The 12476-nt window shown below is 41.4% G+C and overlaps 1 long non-coding RNA gene across 1 annotated transcript; it reads right to left on the reverse strand.

Moving 5' to 3' along the window:
• Positions 1-325: 325 nt before the first annotated feature.
• On the reverse strand, positions 326-9181 carry LOC140917962 (uncharacterized). The gene is made up of 3 exons (XR_012161051.1): positions 9103-9181; positions 5648-5795; positions 326-370 (listed from the first exon to the last, which is right to left on the reverse strand). It is a non-coding gene; the product is annotated as an uncharacterized lncRNA (long non-coding RNA).
• Positions 9182-12476: the final 3295 nt, after the last annotated feature.

The following is a 12476-nucleotide window of genomic DNA, read 5'->3' on the forward strand; positions in this document are numbered from 1 at the left end:
AATAATAGAAGGAAAAGACATAGGAAAAGTCTACAGAAATGAAAGGTGGCTCCAAATAGAATTTTGTGATTTAGCTATTGTTATTGACACTATAAGCACGACCATGCCCTGTACAAGCTATAATATACAGCCTGGTGATCAAAGAGATAGCATGATCAGCTGTTTATTTCAATCAAAGTGATAGGAGCAAACTTAATTAAAATCAGACAGACTCTGTATTGCAATATAAAGGCAGGGGGAGAAACAGGATAAGCATTTGTGCTCAAGAAACAAACCTTCTTAATTGATTTTCCTGGAAAAAGCTTTCTAGTCTCAGAAAAGTTTTCCCCAGCTTGATGTCCATTTCCAATGGCTTTGTCTCTCACTACATCTGTAAGACATAGACACTGTGTATTGTTTTATCTCCCAGGGAGGATATCCTTTCTTCATGATGTAACCCTACCTCTAAATTACTTTAGAGTTCAGATTCCTGGAGTTGTAGTGGATATATGGCAATCTGGGTTGCAATTTACAATAAACCATTTTCTGATACCACTTTTGTGATGTAACACTGAAAGTATGTTGCAGAATAGGCTGCTTTGCAGTAACATGGTGAGAAAGGTTTATATTGTATTGGCAAACTCTTCATTATTTATTGAACAGAATGTACTGTTGTGATCTTTTTTTCTTTCACTACCATAGAACTGTTGAAAGTCACTCAATTAATTTGTGTTCCTATACTATGTGTTCTGATCTGTACTTTGGATCTGGCAATTCTTGTTATGGTGCAAAATTGTAGTGTTTGGATGTACAATATTTTATTCTAATACCATTGAATGTGCGGCTAGGTGCATTGGCCTTTTACCGCTCAAGATTTGAGTTCAAATCCTGAGCATAGATTATTTGTGAAAATGAGCAGAGCTGGCTGAAGAATGTTTTGTTTTTTTAAGAAAAATGGGTTTTCATGAAAAAGTTTTGGTTTTCTTGAAATTTTTAGTATTTTAGTTGAAAAATCAAGAACAATTTTTTTTTAATTTTTGGCTTATATATAAGAACATAATAATGGCCACACTGGGTCAGACAGCAGTCCAGCTAGACCAGTATCCTGTCTTCTGACAGAAGCCATTGCCAGATGCTTCAAAGGAAATGAACAGAACAGGGAAATCATCAAGCAATCGATCTCCTGTTGTCCAGTCCCAGCATCTGTCAGTCCGAGGCCTAGGGCCATCCAGAGCATAGGGTTACATCCCTGACCATCTTTACTAATAGCCACTGATGGGCCTATCCTCCATGAACTTATCTAATTCTGTTTAGAATCCAGTTATAATTTTGGCTTTCACAACATCTCCTAGCAATGAGTTCCACAGGTTTTGTGAAGTACTTCATTGTGTTTGGTTTAAAACCTGCTGCGTTATTAATTTCATTGGGTGACCCCAGTTCTTGTGTTATGTGAAGGGGTAAATAACACTTCCTTATTCACTTCTCCATTCAAATCCTCATTCATTATTGTATAGACATCTATCATATCCCCCCGCTCAGTCGTCTCTTTTCCAAACTAAATAGTCCAAGTCTTTTTAATCTCTCCTCATATGGAAGCTGTTCCATACCTGTAATCATTTTTGTTTCCCTTCTCTCTATCTTTTCTATTTCTAATATATCTTTTTTGAGATGGAGTGACCAGAACTGCAAGCAGTATTAAAAGTGTAGGGGTACCATGGATTTATACAGGGGCATTATGACATTTTCTACCTTATTATCTATCCCTTTCCTAACGGTTTCTAACATTCTGTTCATTTTTTTGACTGCTGCTGCACATTGAATGGATGGTTTCAGGGAACTATCCACAGTGACTCCAAGATCTCTTTCTTGAGTGGTAACAGCTATTTAGATCCTATCATTTTGTATGTATAGTATGTAAACTTTGCCACCTCATTGTATACCCCTTTTTCCAGATGATTTATGAAGATGTTGAATAGGACTGATCCCCGCACAGATCTCTAGGGGACACCGCTATTTACCTCTCTCCATTCTGAAAACGGACCATTTATTCCAACCCTTTGTTTCCTGTCTTTTTACCAGTTACTGATATATGAGGACCTTCCCTCTTATCCCATGACAACTTACTTTGCTTAAGAGTCTTTGGTAAGGGGCCTTGTCAAAGGCTTTCTGAAAATCCAAGAACACTATATCCACTGCATCACACTTGTCCATATGTTGATCCCCTCAAAGAATTCTAATAGATTGGTGAGGGATGATTTCCCTTTACAAAAGCCGTGCTGACTCTTCCCCAACAAATTGTGTTCATCTGTATCTGATAATTCTGTTCTTTGCTACAATTTCAACCAGTTTGCCTGGTACTGATGTTTGGCTTATTGGCCTGTAATTGCCAGGATTGCCTCTGGAGCCTTTTTAAAAAATTGGTGTCACATTAGCTATCCTCCCGTCATCTGGTACAGAAACTGATATAAAGGATAGGTTATATACCACAGGTAGTAGTTCTGCAGTTTCGTGTCTGAGTTCCTTCAGAACTCTTGGATGAATCTCATCTGGTCCTGGTGACTTATTACTGTTTAATTTATCAATTGGTTTGTATTTTCTTCCTTGACAGTAAATTTGTTAATTGAGCATATTGTATTATTCTGCATTGTAACAAAGCTTTTTATAACAGAGAGGGTTTTATGAGTTCATAAGTCTGATTAGAATAACAATACTTTAGCATTTAGGAAGGCTGGTCTTATGACTGAAGCACAAGATTGGGAGACCAGAGATCTAGGTTGTACTCTCTGCCCGACCACAGACTTCTTGTGTGACTTTGAGCAAGTCACTTATGGCACAGCTACACAGCAAAAAACAAACTCTGTGGCAGCAAGTCTCAGAGCCCAGGTCAGGCTCAGGCTCACGGAGCTCACTCTATGGGGCTAAACCTAGCAGTGTAGACACCCTTCTTCCTTGCCCAGAAAGGTAAACTGTGGCAGAGAAATTAAGACACTAATCCAAAGTCACACACAAAGAGACATTAAGACCGGGATTTAGCATATAGGAGATCCTGACATCCAGTCCTATATATACGCACCTAAAAGCAGACCTTTGCCAGGACAACATACTTTTTTTAAAATGCACTTTGTTTCTAGTCTTTGAATTTGAATATTTAAAACATCTATAATATAAACCGGCCATTCTCAGGCAAGCGAAAAGATTTTTCTAGCATTACAGAGGCCCCACGAGGCAACTTTAAAATGTACATCCTTTTCGAACTCTCAACAGGCTACAGCTAAGTTGCAGTGACTGGGAAGAAGGCGGTGGGATGGCTTCTTTCGGTGACATATGTCATAATAGCATATGCCTGTTGATTGGACAGCTCAGTTCATTGTTCATCACGGCTAACCCTTAATATAAATGAAGATCTGAGCTTTTAAACAATCAAAGGTTAAAGACGATGACAGCCATTCATGTGGTCTCATTATATTATGTTGGTTGCAGTACATCTGAGATATATTTATAACCTTAGTTCATAAAGTTGGAATTCCAGTAAATGAGTTCCCTCTTCAAAGGTTAAATATTTATGTCCTTATTTTCTGTCTGTAACAGTCTGCAGTTATGAACACATACTAACTAATGAACAATGGTGGCAAGTATCATAATATAAATAAGAATTTGGAGTTAGCCTAGCAAGTCCTAAAGGCAACGACTGAGGTTTCTCCCCAGGCAATCCACTTCCCCTTACTATCATGTTGATTTTCATGGTGGCTCATTTTTTATGCCATACTTTAACTCATTAGAGAATTTTTATATATTAACCGCTAGACAGCACCGAGTGTGTAGAACCCAATACAGGGCCAGATCCTTAGCTGGTGTAAATGGACATAGCTCCACAAGCTGGCCCTTAGTACTTGCTTACATTTTCTCATTGAAAACCTTTCGGGGCCAGCACACATTTCTGAGTGATGTAGCTGACACTCCAAATTTTAATATTTTGTAGAAACAATGGTAGCTAGTGACCTCTATAGTTAAAGTTTCTATTCTAGCTCCTTTTTTCAGTCATTTCCACCCCATGTCCAAAATACCATGCAGTGTTTTTTTCTCCCCACAGAATAAAATACCTATGTGAATCACCTTCTAGAGCACGCAGCCCGTCAGAGTAATCCGCTGGCAGGCCGTGAGACAGTTTGTTTACATTGACCGTCTGCAGGCATGGCTGCCCGGCGCTCCCAGAGGCCATATTTCACAGTTCCTGGCCAATGGGAGCTGTGGGAAGAGGTGGCTAGCATGTCCCTGCAGCCCCATGCCGCTTCCCCAGCTCCCATTGGCCAGGAACAGCAAACCGCGGCCACTGGGAGCTGCGGGCGGCCGTGCCTGTGGACGGTCAATGTAAACAAACTGTCTCACGGCCTGCCAGCGGATTACCCTGACGGGCCACGTGCAGCCCACAGGCTGCAGGTTGCCCACCACTGTTCTAGGAGAATGTAGTGTTCATTTTATTCCAGCGTCCCTGGATACCATTGATATGAAAAACACAGAGAAAACTATTCTTACCATAGTTTAAGTATTAGCACAACATAGAGTAACAAGGCCAGATCCAAACACCAGTGGAAAGATTCCCATTGACTTTGATGGATTTTGGATCAGGGTCATTACAAATATTTGTCAGCATACATAAGACATCTGTGTGTTCACTTTAGTTTGTTGCACAGCACCAGAATGACACCTAAGCAAGTCAGTAGCTCTACTGGACATTATGAGGGAGTTAATATGTAACTGGAGGAGAGTGAAAATAAATTGTAGGAAAAAATGCCCCAAAATAGTATGTGATCAAGTAATTATAGACTCTATTGTAATAGTAAAGGCAGCTGGCAGGACATTCTCAGTGAAGGCTCCAGGACTCTGGAACTCATTCCATCCACCCATGCCCACCTTTCTCCTTGGTTCAAAATAGCCCAGATTTGGTAATCTTCCAATTGCACTGCAAAAGTCACATTTGATAGGGTTTTTGAAGAAGGATGAGAGTTTACTCCCCACATCAAGGAAGGGACAGAAAGGAATCATGGTAGGGGACTGGCTGGCTAAGTTCCTCTTGAATTGATTATTTTAATGTTGCTGAAATGTAATGATATTGTTAATGGTACGTTAAAATGCCTAGAATCTTGGATAGGCCTCTTTATAGTTATTTAAATTTAAATAAATAAATAAATAAAATATGTTCAGTGGGGCAGAGTTAAGGATATGTATAAATTAACTTTGGTGTTTGTTGCCTTTTGAGTGCTAAATTGTTAAAATTTTAACATTCTTATACTATGAATTCTTAAATGGAATTTTAGTCTTATGTTGACATTAGAAAGGTAAAGAGGTAAGATATTACCTGTTAAAACCCTCCTGTGGGATGTTCCATTTCAACCACACCTCTATTTCTCCATGGTATAGAAGGGATATCAAAGGAGGAAAGCTTCAAAATGTTGCTTAGAAGAAAAGACTGTGGGTTTGAGTTCATTATGATTTCTAAGCACCTAAAGAGAGCATATGAGTACCAAAGGACATGACTTATCCTATCAACAAGGGAAACTATAATGTGTGATAATGATTTGAAGCTTAGGCTTAAGTCTTATACATATAATACTATGAAGGACTCTGAAACATATTGTCATGTTAACATATTGTCATGTCAAGATCTTACCAAATAAGCCATTAAAGCAACACTCAGGGCGTGAAGACATCTTGGGGTTATGTGGCAATTTTATTTATCCCTTCTCTTTTGGTCTGAGAGCTTGTGGGTTCCTCTTTTAGCAGTGTAAACTGAGGGTCAGCTCCATTAGATTCTTGTCCTATTTGTACAAAAGAAGCAAGTACTAGTGTTCATTATGTCTCAGACTCCCAGGTTTGTCTCTAAAAACAGTACAAATGTGTGGAGTATAAATGCCTAGGTCAACACAGACTCCCCCAAACTAAACTAGCAGTTTTTCAAGCTCAGTGCTATTTTCTTCAGGTTCATAGAATATCAGGGTTGGAAGCGACCTCAGGAGGTCATCTAGTCCAACCCCCTGCTCAAAGCAGGACCAATTCCCCTGAATTTCTGCCCCAGATCCCTAAATGGCCCCCTCAAGGATTGAACTCACAACCCTGGGTGTAGCTGGCCAATGCTCAAACCACTGAGCTATCCCTAATCTTGGAGATTAATTTATTTCTGTTTCCATCATCTGTGAACTATCCAATCCATGCTATGATGTCTCCATTCATGGCTTCAAAGAAAAAAACATGGCAAGATACTCAAGATCACCAAGCTTACTGAGTTAAATGTGTGCGTCTTACACCCCTCAAGTCAATGTGGCTACATATGGTGTAATTCAGTGCAGAATGTGGCCCTTTCCGTGCAGGTTAAGTCCCCTTCATCTACTACATGCCCCTTACAAAATGGGATATTATCCAGGAGGTAGGTATGGGTTTCACCTAGACATGGGCCTGAACCAAATCCTTGTGTCCAGCTGTCCCTGATTCTTGGGGAAATTTGGATCTGGATTAAAGCCTTGAGGCTCAGGCTTATCCTTAGGTCTGGAAGATAGGTCCATTAATGGCTATTAGCCAGGATGGGCAGGGATGGTGTCCCTAGCCTCTATTTGCCAGAAGTTGGGAATGGGCAACAGGGGATGGATCACTTGATGATTCCCTGTTCTGTTCATTTCCTCTGCGGCATCTGGCATTGGCCACTTACGTTCTTATGACCACGTTGCACTCTTGCTGCATTCTCTACCTTCCCCTCTGATGTCTATTTGAGAACCAAACTGAACTTCTCCCAGTATTTCTTCCAAGCTGCCAGCTGCTCACTCCTTCATGCCCATTGCTCCCAATTTGACTGCCTCAAAGCAGGGCCAGGCTCAGTCAGCCAGTGATACTGTAGCTATCATTCAGCTAAACCTAATACAAAAGAGCAAGATTCTCCAGATGCAGTCAGTAGCAAACCTGTGGCTTTCATATCAGCATAAACTCCAGAATCTCTGCAGAACACCTCTCATTGACACAGTAGCTTTGATTTCCAGTGCTCAAAATATAGATTAGTCGATTTTTAAGGCCAGGAGGTACCATTCTGACCATCTAGCCTGACCTCCCGAATAGCACAGGCCATAGATTTTCACCAAGTGATTCCTGAATTAAGTCCGCAAATTCTGGCTGAGCTAGAGCACATCTTTTAGAAAGACATCCAACCTTGATATCTGTGGCATCGGACAAAATAATTCATTAGTATTTGGGGGACGGGGAGATTTAGCATCAGACTTGATGCCAGTATTGGGTGTACTCAGCGTATTGTCATCATGCTGGTGTAGGGACAAACAGCAATCCCGCCAGACTTCACTGCACGTATTTTGTACTTTTGTTTTTCTGAGTCTGGAAATTATGGATGAATAATGATCTCCCAATTGCCCTTCACAATCATGATATAGCCTGAGAAGTTAATAAGCCACCTCAGTAGCCCCCCTTCTCTGTACAGACATTTTTTGCCACATGGGTGAGCACAAAGAAATAATCAGATAGGAGATTTTTCTTCTAAATTAGGCCTCTTGTTTGTAAACTGAAAGAGTGCTAATGCAGTTCAAACTCAGCTGTGTACCACATACGCACACTCAGCTCAGGAGTATTATAAAGAGTGGGAGAATAGAAGGTTTTGTTCTATTCTTTGGTCTCTTTTTATATGAGAGAGCCATTCATTCAATCCCTATGCTTCTCTCTCTCTCTGGCTCTCTTGGTCTATTTCGCTCCATAATGCCAGCATTAGCTGCAAGCTGCTAGCTGTAAAAGTGCTTTGATGTTGACCCCTCACTGCCACTGACAGACCCTCATTGGTGGGTGAGTCGCGGAGCAATAAGGGCATGTGTGGGAGAGAAGAGGATGAAAGCCTGGACAGCTAGGAAGGGATAATATGAACAAATTCCTGCCTGTTCACTTAGTTTCTTTTTTTTTTTTTTAACTGGGTCTTCTGATTACAGAGGTTACGAACCAGTAAAACTTCAGAAATGACCACGGAAAGCATGCCGTACATGAAGAATCAGATAATTGTTCTGGCTCTAGCCTGGTAAAATTAAATCAAGCCACAAAGCAGGCAAGGGAGCATGGGGGAAGCTGAAAACATTTTTCCCTGCCAATGCATTGAAATGAGGTTTTAAAATCGAGAGATACAGTGTCCTCCTCTGCAAAATCACTTGGGGAATGTGAGGTGGGGAGGGTGGGAAATACCGGTTCATGTGTGTCGGGGATATTGTTCGTTGTCTTTTGCCAGGCGTAAAACAAAAGTCCGGTCAGCCTTCAAACGCACAAGTGCACTAGAAGGGCAAAAGGGTAGGTTGAATCTCCCCTCATACCCACATTCTTGTGTAGCAGGCAGGAGGGAAGCTACTGCTCACACTCCCTGAGCACAAGGAGGAGCTGGCTTGCACTGGCAACAGCGCTCCAGCCCTCAAATGGGCCAAACTGGGTGAATGAGCACATGGCCACCTATGCCCCTCCTAGCAACTGGAGGGTCCTGCTGCGCCTTTTATAAAGCTATAGCCACTAGCACTGCTGAGCATGCTCCACCCAGAACCCAGGAAGGTATTTTCCCTGCCTTTGTCCTATTGAGGCATGATGTCTTTAGTCACTTCAACTTTGCACTCCCACTTCACCTCTACACCCCCGCTACGGCGGCTCTGGCTGTCACAGTCATAATTAAACCCTAAGGCTTGACATGAAATGGATAGGAATGTCAAGATTAAAGCTGATGATCTGTTGTGAACTCCTGCCTTAAAAGGGAAAGAAAGAGGAACATTCCCACAAGCTGGTAGGAGAAACATTCTGTTGGCTGAGTCTTGGAGGAGCGGTTAGCCCCAAACGAAGTGAATTGTTGGTAGTTTGCCCCAGCAGTGCATTTTGCCTTGAGCAGCAGAATTTTAAATGTGTTTTACTTGTTTGGGACTCGCAGCCTTTTACCTGTAGGCCACCAGTTCAAGTCTGGGCCAAGCAATTGGTGACTTGATTTTGTTACCAAGTTGTGGCTGTTCACTGGCCTGAGTGAAACGAACTAGTTTTTGGCAAAAAGGGTCAGTTTAGTTTAAAAGGCGTCCATATCACAAAATCACCACAAACGGCATTAAACAGTAATCTTACCAGCAGTCTCTGCTCTCCTTTCTGACTCCAGCTCAAGATAGATGCTGACTATAACACATCGTGTGTTGCATTTCTTCTATTGAACAAAAAAAGATTTCAGTACAGGGCTCCCAATCAAGCAACTCTTAACAGTCTTAATCCACTAAAAAGAAACAAATCTTTCACAGACCATTAAAAATATGCATGTTTCATATAAAATGGATGTAATGGTTTAGCCTTTATGGGGAAGTTCTGTAAAATGTAATAAATGGTGATAACTTTCTATAGAATTTTTAAACCCACTTTTTGAATTCTTTAGCAGGGAAACAAAGATCTAGTTGTTTAGGAGTCATTTATATAGCATCCTAGTCATTTGATGCTAATTAAATGTTATCAGACTTTTCCTATAAAGGGTCTGGAATCATTTATCCAAGTTAAAGTGGTTTAAAAAACTGTGTAAATGTTAGAGCTTGTCGTAAATGTTAAAGCTGGTCAAAAATGTGCCACCTGAACTTCTTTCAGTGGAAAATGTCTTTTCAACCCAAACAAAAAATAATTATTGTTTTGACCACGTTTTTCATTTACCAGTGAAAGCTTTTAAAAACTGCATTTTGTTTCAATGAGGAAAAAAGCTCCTTTTTTTTTTCTTTTTATAAAGGAGAACAAATTAAAAAGGTAATAGAGAGGGTCCCCCCACACACACACAAATAGAAAACAATTCTACATTTTTGGGGGGAGTGATTTTTTCAGAAAAAGTGAGATCACTATTTCACAGAAAAATTAGAACCAATTCAAACACTTTAATATATTGCAAGCTGTGGGTTTTTTTTTTTAAACCAGTTCTAGTAAACACGTAGTATCTGAAAGAGTTAGGCCAGTCATCATGACTTTAATGATTGGCCATAACTACGTGTGGAAGCTGTGTTTGCAAGCCAACTGTGTTTCCAGCCAGAAGCTGGATAAGCTATACTGTTTCTAACAGAATACCTTCTCCATTCTTCTGCCAATGACGATCCTTCTCCTTTGATTGATATCAGCTCGTTTTTTATTAATATTTTTCCTGATGTTATCTTTTAAGTCTCTCTGTGGCTCTGATTGGCCTCTGGTATGTTGCTAATCAGCCTTAGAATTTGTTCCATCCCCATTTGGTGTGAACTCCACTGAGCACAACATTGGCAGAGTCAGCAGTGTTCTTTCTGTGGTCATTGAGGGGAGCAGGTCTTCATGGGGAAGCAGCAGGAGCTCCGAGGCTACATTCCACAGCTGCGAAGAGGGGATGTTTGAATCTGGATTAAGCTCCTTGACAGCTGAGTTGCAGGTGCCTGTATAGCGTCTGCACTGTGAACTGGGCCCACGATTGTAAAAAACGTTCCCTTCTCTAGTGTTTTCAATTAACCACACCTCAGGGGATCTGGATAGGCAGTTGAAGTCTCCATTGTAAAAGATTAAAAAAATATATTTGCCAGAGGTATGGCAGCTGTTTTGGTAGGTACTTTGTATTCTGTCTATCTGTGGGCTCCTGGAATCCTTACTGTTCCCTGATGTATCATTTCACTCCAGTGAAAATCACAAACGATAACTCAGGAGGCAGTAAAATTACAGGGGTCATGGAGTACCCCAGTACGCTTGAAATCAGGTCAGTAACCTCACACAGCTGGCCCCCTTATTGATAACTCTCTTTGTCCCTCTTCTCCTGCCCACCTTTCACTCTACACCTCAACTATTAAAAAAAAAAAAAAGAGCCATACTCTCTGGAGCCAAAAAGAGGAACTGCAATTGCAACAGACACACTGAGCAGTACCCTTAGAGCTGGAATAAGTAATAACCCGTAGTCTTCTGCTAATTCTGGGCCTGATCCTACCAGGTGGTCAGCACCACCTGTGAGCTCTGAGAGGCCTGAGCTCCCACTGAAGCTGACGGAATGTTGTAAGCACTCAGCACCTCGCAGACTTGAGCTCACTTTGACTAAAGGTTCTGTTTTAAAAAGAAAAATCCACTGGTAAATACTCTGTGATAAATGGGTGTAGCTGCTTTATTGGCTCCCCAGTTCTGTTTACCTGATGATAATGAACAATGAGGCTTTGCACTTCTATAGTGCATTTCACCCAAGAATCTCAAGTAAAAGATACAGCAAACCACCTGTTATAACATTCCTCACAGATTGTACGAAACATTGCATTACATCCACATAATAGTGCCATCCCATTAGAAGAATACTTGTAGCTTCCACTGTCTTAGTTTTGACATGACTGCACAATGGCTAAGGGGGGGAAATGAAGTGATGTGGAGTGGGTCCATTGAGGTGGAGTCCAGGAAAGGAGTGACATCCCTGCCCCAACCAAAGGCTGGGGAAGTGTTCAAATTTGTTTGCCTTTCTCCACTGTCTATACTTTAAGCCTTCCATTTCCCATCTGTGGGGCTTCATCCTGTCCCCATTAAAGTCAACGTGAGAAGGACCTGCTTCTTCACTAGAGTAAATGATGCTGCGATTCAAAAATCCATCATCACTCTTTAAGAATAGTATATAACACACATGGTTTGATATCGCCAAGCCAAGCAAAAATCTACCCTATTAAATGTGTGTGTGTGTGTGTGTGTGTGTGTATCGTGTAGGTGGGTAGGTGTGCTGATGGGTGGCTGTATGTATACATAGATTTACATACGTATATGTGCCATGGGTAGATTTTTGCTTGGCTTGATTACATCAGAGCATGAAACATGTACCGATCCCATATTTTAATAGCACAACCTCTCCATCGCCCCCGCCAAAAAAAATGTGGACTGTTCTTGGTTCATCCAAGTATCACACCACTAGCATCTCTCCTGCTGCTGGTCCTTCACAGTGGGAGATTTGTCACCATCTTCTCCATCACTCGTGACGGGGACAGAGCAATCTTTACTTTCAGCTGGGCAGGGTTTACCAGGTTCTTCAGTCCCTTTCCCTGTAAGCTTGGGGTGGGGGAATGGGGAAGCCACCAAAACCAGGGACCTTTGCTTTACTATGAGCTGCATTCAGCAGCTTCTCAGGTTGTTTTCCCTGGTTATGTAGGTGGGAGCTGAGTGCATTCTCATGACTTCATTGGCTGCACAAAAGGGAATCCCAAGAAAATGTTAGGGTGTTGCTCACACTACCAGAGTGGGTGTCACAACTAGTCCAGGGCTCAGCACACCCATGGAGTACTTACCCTACCCACAAAGCAGGGAAGCAGCCATTTCCTCTGAGGCCCTGTAGATGGTACTATTGTCCTTAGCTCATTAAGGGCTGGTTTTTTTACTTTGACTTTCAGTCCTCTGGCTTTTGTCAGTTTGTGCTGAGAAATTAAACTTCTCTAAGTATTTAAGTATAATACAGCTAAGAAAGGTCAAACAAGATTGTCTTCATTGCTTTCTAACAA

The sequence above is a fragment of the Lepidochelys kempii genome, chromosome 10, assembly GCF_965140265.1.
Source record: "Lepidochelys kempii isolate rLepKem1 chromosome 10, rLepKem1.hap2, whole genome shotgun sequence".
NCBI classification, from domain to species: domain Eukaryota; kingdom Metazoa; phylum Chordata; order Testudines; family Cheloniidae; genus Lepidochelys; species Lepidochelys kempii.